The following is a 16,808-nucleotide window of genomic DNA, read 5'->3' as shown; positions in this document are numbered from 1 at the left end:
CTCTTGAAATATTCAGCAGTATTTAGACATTCACTTGAGTTGTCACAGCCTCCAGGACATAAGAATGTAAGGAACAGTAGCAGGAGAAGGCCATCTGGCCCCTCGAGCCTACTCCACTATTCAATAAGATCTTTTTGTGGACTCAGCTCCACTTACCCACCCGCTCACCATCACCCTTAATTCCTGTACTGTTAAAAAATTTATCTTCACCTTAAAAACGTTCACTCAACTGCTTCACTGGGCAGGGAATTCCACAGGACTATGGACTAAAATCTTGAAAATGGAATTAGTGTAGATAGGTCTTTGCTGGCCAGCACACACACGATGAGCTGAATTGAGTCCTTCTGTACAAACATCAGTGAATCTACAACAGGAATTTCTGGGAAGGGGTCTGCTGCATTGAGATTCCTGGGAGCATATGTACGCAAATCCTTGAAGCTCAGCTTGTACGTTTGCTCACTTGGCTGGTAGATTTGTTCTCAGACGTTTCATCACCATGCGAGGTAACATCAGTGAGTCTCCGTTGAAGTCTGAGAATAAATCTAGCAGCTCAGCGAGCAAACTTACAACCTGAACCTCAACCTGATCTCAAAAAATCACAAACATCCTTGAAGCTGTCAGATAGGTGGAGACCGCTGACCAAAAGATAAATGAGGATTACCGGCTTCATTAATAGAGTTAAAATCCATGTAAAGTAGCATCCATGTAAAACAAAAAAAAAGAGGGTTTATCAGTCTGACATAGCATTGGGACACAGACAGACTTCACGCTGTTGTTTAAAAAGTTGAGTCCAAAAAAAGTTCTGGGATTTACATATGAAAGAACTGAAACCAAACTGTTCATTCTAAAAGATGAGAGAGTTAAACAATCCAGGCCTTTCTCAATACATAATTTTAGTTCCATCACACTGTAATCTTTTGTTATAAATTCTGTGTCTTACGATTTTATACTCCACAACCACCTGATGAAGGAGCAGCGCTCCGAAAGCTACTGCTTCCAAAAAAACCTGTTGGACTATAACCTGGTGTTGTGTGATTTTTAACTTTGTCCACCCCAGTACCTCCAAATCATTAATGGAGGGAGAGAATACACAAGCTGGAAGCTTTGATTAAACATTTCTAAGTCATCAATACTCAAACTAAAGTATTGTGTACAATTCTGGTAATGTGTCATGGGTTGAAGCAGAGGGGACTGACAAGATTGAGGGACTTCAGTGATTTAGACAGAGTGGAGAGGCTGGGTTTGCCTGCTTGCTACAAGTACGGAGGGAGATGTTCAGCTTGAGGAAAACCGATAAGGCAAAGCTGCTCAAGAAGAGGAAAAACCCAAGCTCACCATCAAGTTGCTATGATCTGAAATGCACTGCCTGATTCAATAATCATTTCAATAGAATCCCTACACTGTGGAAGCTAGCCGTTTGGCCCATCCACTCCACACTGACCCTCTGAAGAGCATTCCACCCAAACCAAACTGTGTAACCCTACATTTGTCACAGTTAATCCACCTAGCCTGCACATTCCCGAACACTATGGGCAATTTAGCATGGCCAATGCACCCAATCTGCACATCTTTGAACTGTGGGAGGAAACCCATACAGATATGGGGAAAGCGTACAAATTCCACAGAGACAGCCGCCTGAGAGTGTAATCGAATCTAGGCCCCTGGTGCTGTGAGGCAGCAGTGTTAACCACTGAGCCATTTTGCTGCCTGTTTCTTTTCAAAAAATTGGGCAAACCTTTGAAAAGGAGACATGCGCAGGGCAATAGGGAAAGAGAAGGGATAAGCACATTAATTGGAGAGCTCTTTTAAAAGGTACAGCTCAACGGGCCAAACGGTCTGTCTTTTGCTGTGTTAAAATTCTACGAAACGGCATGAGAAATGACTGGATCTAGCAGGGTGGAGTAAATGGAAAGTTGTGGTTGCTCAATCCCACGTTTGCTGTACTCAAACTGCAGGATGCAACTCCGTTTTGAACAGTTGGTAGCTTACTGAGGAAGCGAGTGAAAACAGAGTTTATAATAAACTGGAGAAGGACTCTCACTCATTCCCACTTGAAACACCCTCAACATCCTGAATAAATCAGCCTTGTGAGACCAGCTGATGCAGTTCAGAAGAATCCTGCCCGTGTGCTAAATAGCTGAATGATGCAGTGCACTTAATCTCAAGAGGCTGGACAGAGTCCAGTTTGAGTCGAACGCTCAGCTGCTGTGTCAGCAGCCTACTGCAGTCACTGTGCTGTGTCAGGGCCAAGCCTAGGTGTGAGCAACAAAGCCCATGGTCAAGAAAGAAAGGAAACATTCCACTTTAATAGCCTTGAGCAACAGGATTTGGAAATGTTCTGTTACTATCACATTTGCTACTTTCTTCATTTATTGCCACTGTCTTCCTGAACTCTGCAGGAAGCACTGACCTGGACTAGGTGCTCCCCCTCCCAGTTTAATTTCCCCCACCACCAGGATAAATAGGTTCATTTCAGGCATGCCACAGGGATCAGTGCCTAGGTCACAGCTATTTACAATCGACATCAGTGACTTGGATAGAGGGACTAACTGCATTGTAGGCAGATTTGCTGATGACACCAAGATAGGCAGGAAAATAAGTTGGGAGGAGAATGCGAAGAGTCTACAAAAATTCATTAAGTTGGCAAGGACATTGACAGATGAAGTATAACGTGTCCACTTTGGCAGGAGGAAGAGAAAAACAGAATAGCATTTAAATGGAGAGAGAACACAGAATGTCACGGCCCAGAGGAATCTGGGAGTCCTGGTACACGATCACAAAACGTTGGCACACAAACACAGCAAGTAATTAGGAAGGCAAATGAAATTTGTCATTCGTAGACAAAGGAATGGAATTGATTTTACTGCAAAGGGGGCAGAGCAGCAGTGAGCTCACACCAACAGCACTGTGTGGAGTTCTGGCCTTCTGACCCAAGGAGGGAAAAACACTTCAGAGAAGGATCATGAGGCTGACTCCTAGGAAGGTAAGGCACATCCTGACAGGGAATCGTTAGACACACAGGATCTGTACGGAATGCACTGCCTGGAATTGTGGTGGATGCAGCACAATTGAGCCATTCAGGAGGGGCAGTGGGTGATGATTCAGATAGAAATGGTGAGCAAGAGTATTTAGGAAAGGCAGGAGATTACCTTGTGCCAATGAGGCTGGTTTGAAGAGCCAATTGCACACAACGGGCCAAATTCTTTCTTCATCATAACAATTTTGTGATTTTTTTAAAAATCTATTAGAATTGAGATAACATTTTGAAACACAAGATCCTGAGGGGACTGGAGTAGGTTGGGCTGTGGTGGTGAAACGTGTGGTGCTGGAAAAGCAATAGACAATAGGTGCAGGAGTAGGCCATTCAGCCCTTCGAGCCTGCACCGCCATTCAATATGATCATGGCTGATCATTCCTAATCAGTATCCTATTCCTGCCTTATCTCCATACCCTTGATTCCACTATCCTTGAGAGCTCTATCCAACTCTTTCTGAAATGAATCCAGAGACTGGGCCTCCACTGCCCTCTGGGGCAGAGCATTGCACACAGCCACCACTCTCTGGTTGAAGAAGTTTCTCCTCATCTCTGTCTTAAATGGTCTACTCCGTATTTTTAAGCTGTGTCCTCTGGTTCGGCACTCACCCATCAGCAGAAACAGGTTTCCTGCCTCCAGAGTGTCCAATCCTTTAATAATCTTATACGTATCAATCAGATCCCCTCTCAGTCTTTTAAATTCAAGGGTATACAAGCCCAGTCGCTCCAGTCTTTCAGCGTAAGGTAGTCCCGCCATTCCAGGAATTGACCTCGTGAACCTACGCTGCACTCCCTCAATAGCCAGAATGTCTTCCCTCAAATTTGGAGACCAGAACTGTACACAGTACTCCAGGTGTGGTCTCACCAGGGCCCTGTACAGCTGCAGAAGCACCTCTTTGCTTCTATACTCAATCCTTCTTGTTATGAAGGCCAGCATACTATTAGCCTTCTTCACTACCTGCTGTACCTGCATGCTTACCTTCATTGACTGGTGTACAGCTGGTCAGGCAGCATCTGAGGAGCAGGAGAGTCAGCATTCCTGATGAAGAGCTTACACTTGAAACGTTGACTCTCCTGCTTCTCAGATGTTGCCTGACCAGCTGTGCTTTTCCAGCACCACACTTTTTGACTCTGATCTCCAGCATCTGCAGTCCTCACTTTCTCCTGGGCTGAGATTTCCACTCTTGGTGGTAACTAGAGCTAGAGGGTGCAGTTTCAATTAAGTGTCTCCCATTAAAGAACAGTCCAGTGCAGGAACAGGCCCTTCGGCCCACCATGTCAATACTGACCATGACGCCATTCTAAACTAATCCCATCTGCCTGCCTATGGTCCATATCCATCTATTCCCTGCCTGTACATATGTCTGTGAAAATGCCTCTTAAAATGTTGCTATCATACCTGCTTCTCACACCTCCCCTGGCAGCACAGTCCCACCATCCTCTGTGTAAAACTCATTTAAACATTTCCCCCTTTCTCCTTAAATCTTTGCCCCTAGTATTTGATATTTCCACCCTGGGGAAAAGACTAACTATCCACACCTTGCACATTTTATATATTTTATCAGGTCACCCCTCAGCCAACAATACTCTAGTGAAAACAATCCAAGTCTGTCCAACCTCTCCTATAGCTAATATACTCTAATCCAGACAACCCCCTGGTAAACTTCTTTTGCTGCCCACCACCAACCCCCCCCCAAAGTCTCCACATCTTTCCTGTCGTGTAGCACCAGAATTGCACACAATACTCCAAATGTGGCCTCACTAAAGGTTTAGACACCTAAAAAAATGACTTGCCAGCCTTTTATTCTCAGTGCCCTGACCGAAGGAGGCAATGTATCATAAGTCTTCTTTACCACTCTATCCAATTGCATTGTCATTTTCAGGAGCTATGGACTTGCACCCCAAGGTCCCTCCTTATATCAATGCTCTTGAGGGTCCCACCATTTTCATGTCCACCATTTTCATAGTCAGACCGCCTAATTTTCATCTAAATCATTTATATTTACTACAAGCAAAAAGGGTCCTATCACTGGTCCTTATGGTCATAAATCTCCAGTCAGAAAAACACCCCTCCACAATTACCTTCTGTTTTCTTGTGACCAAACTAATTTTGATCCAAAATTTTTACCAAACCTTATCAACTCGGTGTAGATCCCATGTGACCTAATCTTCTTGTCCAACCTACCAAGAGGCACTGAATCAAATTTTTAAGACAATACCACCCCTGCATAAAGCCATGCTGATTATCTCTAATAATATTTGTTTTTCAAATGCAAGTAAATTCTGTCCCTCACAAGCCTCACCAATAATTTTCCAACCACTAATGTAAGGCTTACCAGCCCACAATTTCCTGCATTTATCCCTGTTGTCCTTCATATACAAAAGAATAACACTGGCCATTCTCTTTGAGACCCCACCTGTGGCTAAAGATGAAGCAAAAATCTGTTGAGGTCCCAGCAACCTCCTCCCTTTCCTTGGATAGATTTAATCAGGCACTGGAAATTTACATACCTTAATATTTTTTAATACACATGACACTCCCTCTTTCTTAATATCAACATACCCCCCTCCCTAATCTTACCATCATCTGTGTCCTCCTCTTCGGTGAATACCGATGCAAAGTATTCATTGGAGCTTCCTCTGACTGCACAAACAAAATCCCCTCTTTGTCCTTTCCCGAGTTACCCTCTTGCTCCTAATATAGGTGAAAAATGCTTTGGGATCCTCCTTAATCTGACTTGCCAAGGACATTTCATGGTCCCCTTTAGCCCTGCTAGTTCCCCGTTTAGTGTATTTCATGCTTCCTTTATATTTCTCAAGAACCTTGTCTGATTTCAGTTTCCAAAACCCTACATAGATTTCCTTTTTCTTTTTGACCAAACTTTCATTATCTCGTCATCCAACGTTCCTGAAACTTGCCGTCCTAATCTTTCATCCTCACAGGAACATGCTGGTCCTGAACTCTGATCAACTGGCCTTTAAAAGACTCCCACATGTCAGATGTGGATTTACCCTCAAAAAGCCACTCCCAATCTAATTTCTCCAGTTCTTGCTTAATACTGCTGTAATTAGCCTTCTCCCCAATTGTTAGAACTTTCACCCAAGAACCAGTCTTGTCTTCTTTATCCATATCTTAATGCTTACAGAATTAAGATCACTGTTCCCAAAAGGTTCCCCCACTGCAACTTTGGTCACCTGGCCAGACTCCTTCTGCAACAAAAAGGTCTAGTATGGGCCTTTCCCTTGCTGGACTATTTATATATTGTTTCAAGAAACCCTCCTGGATGCACCGAACAAATTCTGCCTAATCCAAGCCCCTGACACTAAGGGAGTCCCAGTCAATATGGGGAGAGTTCAAAATACTGACTACAACAACTGTGTTGTTTAACATCTTTCCACAATCTGTGTACATATCCAATTCCTGCTGGCTATTGGAAGCCTACAGTATAACCCCATCATAGTGACTAGACTTTTCTTATTCCGGAGTTCAATCCATATGAACTCGCTGGATGAGCCATCCAAGATCTCTCTTAGTACAGCTGTGACATTAAAATGGAGAGAATGAGGAATCTCTTCTCTCAGAGAATCACCTTTGGAATTCACTTCCTTGCAAGTGATGGAAGCCTGATCGTTGAATAGATTCCAGACACCCTCCATGTTTGACAGGGCCTGTTCAAACAATCGGGATACAATTTGGGAGTATCTTCGCCCAGAGAAGGTTCACAAAAAGATCATTCTACAAAACCTACAGCACGGAAATAGACCACTGGGTCCAACTAGTGAGCCATGATCACCATTCATTTTCCACATGGGTTGGTTGCCATAACTGTGGTTACCTGTCTCTTGTCACATCTCATTCCCTTTTCTCCTTTGTTCAAATCTCCAATTGAATCTCAAATTCTGCTTCAACAAAATGAATTCCATAACCACACACCTCATTGTGAGAAGGAGGTTCTCCTGCCTTCGATCCAATTTCTTTCACGTAGTCTTGTATCACTCCTCCTGCTCTCACCCCCTTTGCCCAACAAAGTCTACTTCTACATACATCATTCCATTCTTTATAATTCACAGAAATGATCGTGAACAGGGTCTGACCTGGAGGCCACAGGAAGATAGTCAACCACATGACCAAAAGCTTGGTCAAAAAGAGGTAGATTTCAAAGTACAAATGTAGGAGGAGGAGAGATATATAGAGAGGTTTACAAAGAGGACTCCAGTGCTTGAGGCCCAGTAAAAGGCATAACTACCAACGGGGAAGCAATTAAAATCAGGGTTTCTCGAGGAACGACATATGGAGATTGTCAGACTACAGAAGATTAAAGAAACAGACAAAGCTATGAAGGGAATTACAAAGAATTATTCTATTCATATAAGCCTCAGTGGCTGGGCCAGCATTTATTGCCCAGGGGGCAGTTAAGTGTCAACTATATTGCTGTGGGTCTGGAGGCACGTGTAGGCCAGACCAGGTAAGGATGACAATTTTCTTTCCTCGAGGGTATCAGTGAACCAGAAGGGTTTCTCCTCAACAATCATTTCATTGTCATCACGAGATTCTTAATTCAAGATTATTATTGAATTCAGAATCCACCATCTGCCACGGTGGGATTCAATGAGGTAAAAACAAGGACTGCAGATGCTGGAAACCAGATTCTGGATTAGAGTGGTGCTGGAAAAGCACAGCCGCTCAGACAGCATCCGAGGAGCAGGGAAATCGACGTTTCGGGCAAAAGCCCTTCATCAGGAATGCATTCAAACCCACATCCCTGGATCGTTACTGGGGCTCTGGATTAATGGGTTAGTGATAACACCACTGGGCCATTACCTCCTGATCCAGTGCGGAAGATCCAATGTGCTTTAAGTCAGTCAGTCATGTGTTCTCATGGATAAGGGGCAGACGGATGGGATTTTAGCCAAGTAACTGCTTCAAGTGGCAATCCCAGGATTCTTGTCAGGTCTTAACATTCCAGGATTGTCCTAGAATTCCAAGGAATGGTCTGGAGAGCCAGGACGGCAGGTTGGTTCAGTGGTTAGCACCACTGCCTCACAGTGCCGGGGACCTGGGTTCAAATCCAGCCTTGGCTGGCTGACTGTGTGGAATTTGTACATTCTCCCCGTGTCTGTGAGAGTTTCCTCCGGGCGCTCCGGTTTCCACCCACAATCTAAAGATGTGCAGGGCAGGCGGATTGTCTGTGCTAAATTGCTCAAAGTGTCAGGGACGTGTAGGTTAGGTGCATTAGCCCTAGGAAATACAGGGTTTCAGGGAGGGGTCTGGGTTGGATGCTGTAGACTTGTTGGGCTGAATGGCCTGTTTCCATGTTGTGGACATTCTATATTAAAAAACACTCTGAGGAACACCCAAGAGAAAATCCAACTTAAATGCTTTTTCTTTTAAAACGATTTCTTTGAATATATGTTGTAAAGATACTGGATGAGGCTCAATGGCAGGACAAAGCAAAATGAAACTTTGAGGAACATGCCCATAACTGCCAATTCTAAAATAAGAGCAAGTCAGCCACTGCGAGAGTTATCAGGGAATGCTGCAGACACACTGCTGGCACTATCCTGCACGCACACACACACATGGTGAAGGCAGAGATTGACTTGAGTGTTGGGTGGAGACTCTGGCTATGAGACTTTTCCATTACTGATAATGTCGACACCCATACTATTAACTTATCATTAAGGCTGCTGCTACACAATATCGGTTTTCATTTCTGCTTTCCTCGAAGAGAGAGAAATAGATTTTTGGTGAATTAGTCACCCCAATCCTAAAAGGCGGGGGAAGTGAGGGCGGTCACTCAACTAGTTACACAAAGTGAGTTCAACAAACTGAAAAAAAGAATCAAGTTTGATTCTGACAGTCATCAACCCTCACTCTCACTGAACTAAATTCCCTGCACAGTTATACAGCGATTAACCCTTCCTCTGAATTATTAGTGCTGTGCACTTACACAGTGATTAACCCTTAGGCAAACTCTTATCAGCAAACACTGGTCGCAATCAGACAGAGATTGTCCCAATTCTCTCAACTGTAGATCCACTCATTGATGTCACTTACCTCAACCCAATTGCCTAACCCAATTTTATCCCCAGAGGCAATGAAATTTCATTACTAGGATCTGGTGGTACAGCAGCAGTGGGAGGACAAGGCTAGGTTTTACAGGGTGGGAATGAGACAGACTGAGGGGGGAGCAACAAAAGCGTACAGGTTTGAATCCTGGGACAGAGTGAATCAGGCCACTTTGGGTCTTAAGTTAAATTCAGGAAGCTGGAACAGAGTCTGTGAGAGGAATGCACACAGGTATAAACGAGGATGGTGTCAGTAAGGGAGAACAGATGAGACACTGAAGGGGGAATTGGGATCGGAGGTTACTGAAGAATTCAATTCCTATCAGGAAAGCAGTTTGCAGGCACACCCCATGTACACCCACACTGAAAAAATGGTATCAACCACACTCTGTCTATTTAGAAACACAATATTAAGGATTACAGAAGTTTCTATGTATGCAATGCTTCCTCTGCACAGTACACAGCCCTGAGGTTGCAACACCTACACACTGACTGGGATGTTACATTCAACGAAAGAACAACATTTTCTTTCATTTCACAGTCTGTTCCAAGCTCTAGCTGAGGGAGCTTGGAAGAAAAGAGCAAAACGTGGTGGATGTTGGGGCTGGGAGGCAACCTCTACTTTAAGCTGCTCCAGCTTGACAGCTTCATACAAGAGAAACACGAGGGCAGTACAGACTGCTCAGCTGCAATAGCTCATGATGAATGACTGAGCCAAACAGGCTCGGAGACTGCCAAGCTCTCGCGCTTCTTTAGATAGAGTCAGCTGGACTGAATCTGGCCAGCAATAACAATGCTGCAAGATGACTGAGAACCTGGAGCTCAGAGAGGGCGAGGCTAACCCCACTCACTACCCCAGTGAACACAGCTGGGAAGGCTGGGGCACATCAAGCGTACACAGTTTACCTTCAGGCCAATCTACATTAAAACAGCCAGCCAACACTAAACCCTGCAGCCTCTAACACTCAACATTGAGTTCAATAACATTGCAGCCTGAATCCACCCTTCCATATTTTTACTCACACTCGGTTCTGTTATGACAGGAGTTGCCTTTAGCACAGTCATCCATTTCCATGTACTGGATTAGTGGTGCTTTCTTCCCACACACCTGCTGAGTTTTTCCAGCATTGTCTGTTTCCCTCACTATTGTGGTTCCCAGGGGAGGAGGCTGAAGTTGGCCAGCAAAGGTAGCCAATGGTCGCACTGGAGTCCGGAGAACAAGCTGGAAACAGAGGTGCCTCTTTTTTTGTCTGCCTCAAAGTATGTAGCACCTTAAGAAATAGGAACAGGAGCAGGCCATTCAGCCCTTTGAGTCTTTCCCACATTCAATGGGATCATGGCTGATCCAACATTCCTCATGTCCAATTTTCTTTCCCTGTAACCCTGGATTCTCCTAATCAGACATCAGAGCTGGTTGACCACACACCTCATACCGCAGCCGTTCAACCCCTGTTCCCCAAATCTCACCCTCCCTGTTCCCCCAAACCCCACTCTCCCTGTTTCCCTGCCCCTCCCACTCCCTATAGCCACCAAAATCCCCAGAACCTAATCCCTTCCACCACTGCCCAAACACACTTCCCCCTCCTCGCCCCCCAAAAAAAAACAGCCAACCCCAACATCCCACACCTTCTCCCCAGCAACCCTAATCTCCCCACCTGGCACTCCCTCAGTTCTGAGGAAGGGTCACTCGACCCGAAACATTAACTGATTTCTCTCCACAGCTTGTACCTGGCCTGCTGAGCTTTTGTTTTTGACTCCCTCCCTCAGCACTCACTGTCTTATATTGATGGTCTTTGGTTCGCCCAAGTGGCAACTCCCCATTTTCATAACTTGAAAAACACTTCATGAAGTCATCTCTACGCGTCCCCTCCTCTTCATAAAGGAGACCGAGCTTTCCAGAAAAATAGAACCTCTCGCCATGACACGTCAGGTACCTCCCCAGTTCCCCATCACATAAAACATTGATGTTTGGCTGCACAAACGGCTCATTGCCGCTCAGTGGGTCATACTCTTGCTCTGAATGAGACCTTTGTGGGTTCAAGCTCCACTGCACAGAGCTGGGCACAAAGTCCAGTATGATACTTCAGTGACAGTTCACTGACAAGAGAAGATATAAAATTAAGGTAAACTCAAAGGTTCTGATGCCACTATTTCAAAACCCACAACCACTTCCATTCAGATGGACAAGGGCAGCAGATACATGGGAACACCACCCTCCGCAATTTCGCCTCCAAGCTGACCACCTGACTTGGAAGTATAGGTAGTTCTTCAATAGCATGACAGTTGTGTTTTTGTACAACCTCGCATTATAGAAAAATCGCACTTTAGAAACAGCGCTTAAAGTATTGGCAATGTAACCGCATTTACTGTCACTGGGTCAAAATCCTGGCATTCCCTCCCTGACGCACTGTGGGTGAACCCATAGCACATGGACTGCAGCGGTTCAAGAAGGCAGCTCACCCCCACCTTCTCAAGGGACAACTAGGGACAGGCAAAAAATGCTGGGCCCAGTCAGTGATACTTACTTCCCACAATTAAAAATTGCAATGTTACCTAAAATTGAAGCAAAATACTGTAGATGCTGGAAACCTGAAATAAGAACAGAAAGTGCTGGAGAAACTCAGCAGGAACAGAAGAGAGACAGAAACATAGTTAACTTTTTGAGGAAGAGTCCTTTAGAGATGTATTGTTAACTCTGTTTCTCTCTCCACCGTTGCTGCCAGACCTGCTGAGTTTCTCCAGTACCGTCTGTTTTTATTACAAACAGGATGTTATTCCCAGTTAGCAGTATAGACACAACTGTTGAAAATGTGTTGCTGGAAAAGCGCAGCAGGTCAGGCAGCATCCAAGGAGCAGGAGAATCGACGTTTCGGGCATTTTCAGCTCTGATCTCCAGCATCTGCAGTCCTCACTTTCTCCTAGACACAACTGTTGTATGTTCATGGTCACAGGTGAACGAGACAGGTTTTTAAACCAGGAATGGAATCCAGGCTTAAGGGGATAAGGCAGGAAAGATGACGAGGATTGTCAGATCAGCGAGGGAGGCGATGGTCGAATGGTATTATTACTAGACTAACAATCCAGAGGAACATGTACAAACAGAGTTCAAATCTCACCATGGATGGTTGGAATTACATTCAGTTAAAGAGTCTAATGATCATGAAGCCATTGTCAGGAAAAACCCATCGGTTCACTAATGTCCTTGAGTGAAGGAAATCTGCCATCCTTACATGGTCTGGCCTATATATGACTCCAGACCCACAGCAATGTGACTGACTCTTAACTACCTTCTGGGCAATAAATGCTGCCCTATTCAGCAATGCCTACTTTCCACGGCGGAATAAATCAAAAATCCCAATGATTGGCAGCACAGATCCAATGGGTTGAATAAAGCATCTAACATCCTATAATCTTATTTTCCCATGAGGGAAGCCTGTTGATATTGTCACTGGACTGTTAATCCAGGGACCCAGGTAATGTTGTGGGGACCTGGCTTCGAATCCCAGCATGGCAGATGATGGAATTTGAGTTTAATAAATATCTGGAATTAAGAGTCCATTGGTGACCATGAGTCCATTGTTGATTGTTGTTAAAAACTCATGTGTTCACGGAGGGAAACTGCCATCCTTCCCTGGTCTGACCTACACGTGACTCCAGACCTGCAGCAATGTGGTTGGCCCCCCAATTGCCCTCTGGGCAATAAATGCTGTCCTAGACAGCGAAGCCCTCATCCTGTGAATGAATTTTTAAAAACTATCCCTTTGCACAAAATCCAGCTGCTGTCTAATAATGAGATCTTGCTGTCTGACCGCCCTGTGACCACAGTGACCAAACACTTTAAGCACTGAGACACTTTGGGACAGCCTGTGGTTAAGAAAGGTGCTAGAGAAACGCAGGTTCTTTCTTCTTCGAGCACACTTCTCCCACCAAGAAAATTCTTTTTCTGTTGCCAGGAATGCGGCCATTCTACTTTGTGAAACCTGTTCTCTCCCTTCTCCCCCAGGCCGCTAATTAAAAACAACAACAAAAAACTAAAACACTACTTCTGGCAGCTTTTTGGTGGAATGAAGCGAGTGGCTGGAACAGCTCTGTGCCTGGAGCCACTGGGACTGCAGGGAGAGAGGATCTGTTTTTCCGCAGTACACTCTAAAGAAGCGCGTCAGAGTGTGACCTGGCCCCATCTAGGGGCCCCCACCCAGGACCCATTTCATAGACCCCAGGACCCATTTCATAGACTCCGGGAAACTATACACAGGCACTGGCTCTCCATACATCACCGCTGCACGGGCAGGGGGAAGGGGGAAGAGGAAGGGAGGGGGGAAGGGGAAGGGGGGGGGGGGGGAAAGGGGAAGGGGGGGGGGGGAAAGGGGAAGGGGGGGGGGAAGGGGAAGGGGGGGGCAGAAGGGGGGGAGAAGGGGGGAGAGGGGGGGGCAGAAGGGGGGGGGAGAAGGGGGGGAGAAGGGGGGGAGAAGGGGGGGAGAAGGGGGGGAGAAGGGGGGGAGAAGGGGGGGAGAAGGGGGGGGGGGAGGGGGGGAGAAGGGGGGGGGGGGAGGGGGGGAGAAGGGGGGGGGGGAGGGGGGGAGAAGGGGGGGGGAGGGGGGGGGAGGGGGGGGGGGGGGGAGGGGGGGGGAGGGGGGGGGAGGGGGGGGGGGAGGGGGGGGGGGGGGAGGGGGGGGGAGGGGGGGGAGGGGGGGGAGGGGGGGGGAGGGGGGGGGAAGGGGGGGAGAAGGGGGGGAGAAGGGGGGGAGAAGGGGGGGAGAAGGGGGGGAGAAGGGGGGAGAAGGGGGGGGGAGGAGGAGAGAAGGGGGTGGAGGAGGAGAAAAGGGGGGTGGAGGAGGAGAGGGGGGGAAGGAGAGAGGGGGGGAAGGAGAGGGGGGGGAAGGAGAGGGGGGGAAGGAGAGGGGGGGAAGGAGAGGGGGGGGAGGGGGTGGGAAGGAGAGGGGGGGGGAAGGAGAGGGGGGGGGGAAGGAGAGGGGGGGGAAGGAGAGGGGGGGGGAAGGAGAGGGGGGGGGAAGGAGAGGGGGGGGGGAAGGAGAGGGGGGGGGAAGGAGAGGGGGGGGGAAGGAGAGGGGGGGGGAAGGAGAGGGGGGGGGAAGGAGAGGGGGGGGGAAGGAGAGGGGGGGGGGAAGGAGAGGGGGGGGGGAAGGAGAGGGGGGGGGGAAGGAGAGGGGGGGGGAAGGAGAGGGGGGGGGAAGGAGAGGGGGGGGGAAGGAGAGGGGGGGGGAAGGAGAGGGGGGGGGAAGGAGAGGGGGGGGGAAGGAGAGGGGGGGGGAAGGAGAGGGGGGGGGAAGGAGAGGGGGGGGAAGGAGAGGGGGGGGGAAGGAGAGGGGGGGGGAAGGAGAGGGGGGGGGAAGGAGAGGGGGGGGGAAGGAGAGGGGGGGGGAAGGAGAGGGGGGGGGGAAGGAGAGGGGGGGGGAAGGAGAGGGGGGGGAAGGAGAGGGGGGGGGAAGGAGAGGGGGGGGGAAGGAGAGGGGGGGGAAGGAGAGGGGGGGGGAAGGAGAGGGGGGGGGAAGGAGAGGGGGGGGGGAAGGAGAGGGGGGGGGAAGGAGAGGGGGGGGGAAGGAGAGGGGGGGGGAAGGAGAGGGGGGGGGGAAGGAGAGGGGGGGGGGAAGGAGAGGGGGGGGGAAGGAGAGGGGGGGGGAAGGAGAGGGGGGGGGGGAAGGAGAGGGGGGGGGAAGGAGAGGGGGGGGGAAGGAGAGGGGGGGGGAAGGAGAGGGGGGGGAAGGAGAGGGGGGGGAAGGAGAGGGGGGGGAAGGAGAGGGGGGGGAAGGAGAGGGGGGGGAAGGAGAGGGGGGGGAAGGAGAGGGGGGGGAAGGAGAGGGGGGGGAAGGAGAGGGGGGGGGAAGGAGAGGGGGGGGGAAGGAGAGGGGGGGGAAGGAGAGGGGGGGGGGGAAGGAGAGGGGGGGGGGGAAGGAGAGGGGGGGGGAAGGAGAGGGGGGGGGAAGGAGAGGGGGGGGGGGGGAAGGAGGGGGGGGGGAAGGAGAGGGGGGGGGGGAAGGAGAGGGGGGGGAAGGAGGGGGGGGGGGAAGGAGAGGGGGGGGAAGGAGAGGGGGGGGTAGGAGAGGGGGGGGAAGGAGAGGGGGGGGGGAAGGAGGGGGGGGGGAAGGAGGGGGGGGGAAGGAGGGGGGGGGAAGGAGGGGGGGGGAAGGAGGGGGGGGAAGGAGGGGGGGGGGAAGGAGGGGGGGGGGGGAAGGGGGGGGAGGAGAGGGGGGGGGGGAGGAGAGAGGGGGGGGGGGAGGAGAGGGGGGGGGGAAGGAGGGGGGGGGGGGAGGAGAGGGGGGGGGAAGGAGGGGGGGGGGGGAGGAGGGGGGGGGGGGAGGGGGGGGGGAGGGGGGGGGGGGGGAGGAGAGGGGGGAGGAGGAGGGGGGGGAGGAGGGGGGGGAGGAGGGGGGGGAGGAGAGGGGGGGAGGGGGGAGCGAGAGGGGGGGAGGGGGGAGCGGGAGGGGGGGGGGAGGGGGGGAGCGGGGGGGGGGAGGGGGGGAGCGGGAGGGGGGGAAGGGGGAGCGGGAGGGGGGGGAAGGGGGAGGCGGGAGGGGGGGAAGGGGGGAGCGGGAGGGGGGAGCGGGAGGGGGGGAGCGGGAGGGGGGGAGCGAGAGGGGGGGGAGCGAGAGGGGGGGGAGCGAGAGGGGGGGGGAGCGAGAGGGGGGGAGCGAGAGGGGGGGGAAGGGGGAGCGGGAGGGGGGGGGGAAGGGGGAGCGGGGGGGGGGGGGAAGGGGGGAGCGGGAGGGGGGAGCGGGGAGGGGGGGAGGGGGGAGCGGGAGGGGGGGAGGGGGGAGCGGGAGGGGGGAGGGGGGAGCGGGAGGGGGGAGGGGGGGGGAGGGGGGGGAGCGGGAGGGGGGAAAGTGGGGAGGGGGGAGAGTGGGGGGGGAGAAGAGTGGGGGGGGGGAGAAGAGTGGGGGGGGGAGAAGAGTGGGGGGGGGAGAAGAGTGGGGGGGGAGAAGAGTGGGGAGGGAGAAGAGTGGGGGGGGGGAGAAGAGTGGGGGGGGGAGAAGAGTGGGGGGGGGAGAAGAGTGGGGGGGGGAGAAGAGTGGGGGGGGGAGAAGAGTGGGGGGGGGAGAAGAGTGGGGGGGGGGAGAAGAGTGGGGGGGGGAGAAGAGTGGGGGGGGGAGAAGAGTGGGGGGGGGGAGAGAAGAGTGGGGGGGGGGAGAGAAGAGTGGGGGGGGGAGAGAGAGTGGGGGGGGGAGAGAAGAGTGGGGGGGGGAGAGAAGAGTGGGGGGGGGAGAGAAGAGTGGGGGGGGGAGAGAAGAGTGGGGGGGGGGGGAGAGAAGAGTGGGGGGGGGGAGAGAGAAGAGTGGGGGGGGGAGAGAAGAGTGGGGGGGGGAGAGAAGAGTGGGGGGGGGAGAGAAGAGTGGGGGGGGGGAGAGAAGAGTGGGGGGGGGAGAGAAGAGTGGGGGGGAGAGAAGAGTGGGGGGGGAGGAAGAGTGGGGGGGGGAGGAAGAGTGGGGGGGGGAGGAAGAGTGGGGGGGGGGGAAGAGTGGGGGGGGGGGAAGAGTGGGGGGGGGGAGGAAGAGTGGGGGGGGGAGGAAGAGTGGGGGGGGGGAAGAGTGGGGGGGGGGAAGAGTGGGGGGGGGGAGGAAGAGTGGGGGGGGGAGGAAGAGTGGGGGGGGGAGGAAGAGTGGGGGGGGGAAGAGGGGGGGGGAAGAGGGGGGGGGGGAAGAGGGGGGGGGGAAGAGGGGGGGGGAAGAGTGGGGGGGGAAGAGGGGGGG

General features: G+C 51.4%; 1 protein-coding gene across 1 annotated transcript in view; it reads right to left on the bottom strand.

Moving 5' to 3' along the window:
* The window catches only part of LOC140481577 (uncharacterized), a 132,346-nt gene that overhangs the window by 114,106 nt on the left and 1,432 nt on the right, over nt 1-16,808 (bottom strand).

The sequence above is a fragment of the Chiloscyllium punctatum genome, chromosome 1 (assembly GCF_047496795.1).
Source record: "Chiloscyllium punctatum isolate Juve2018m chromosome 1, sChiPun1.3, whole genome shotgun sequence".
Taxonomy (NCBI): Eukaryota; Metazoa; Chordata; class Chondrichthyes; order Orectolobiformes; family Hemiscylliidae; genus Chiloscyllium; species Chiloscyllium punctatum.
The sequence above is the reverse complement of the archived record's forward strand: the minus strand, read 5'-3'. Positions and strand labels throughout refer to the sequence as shown.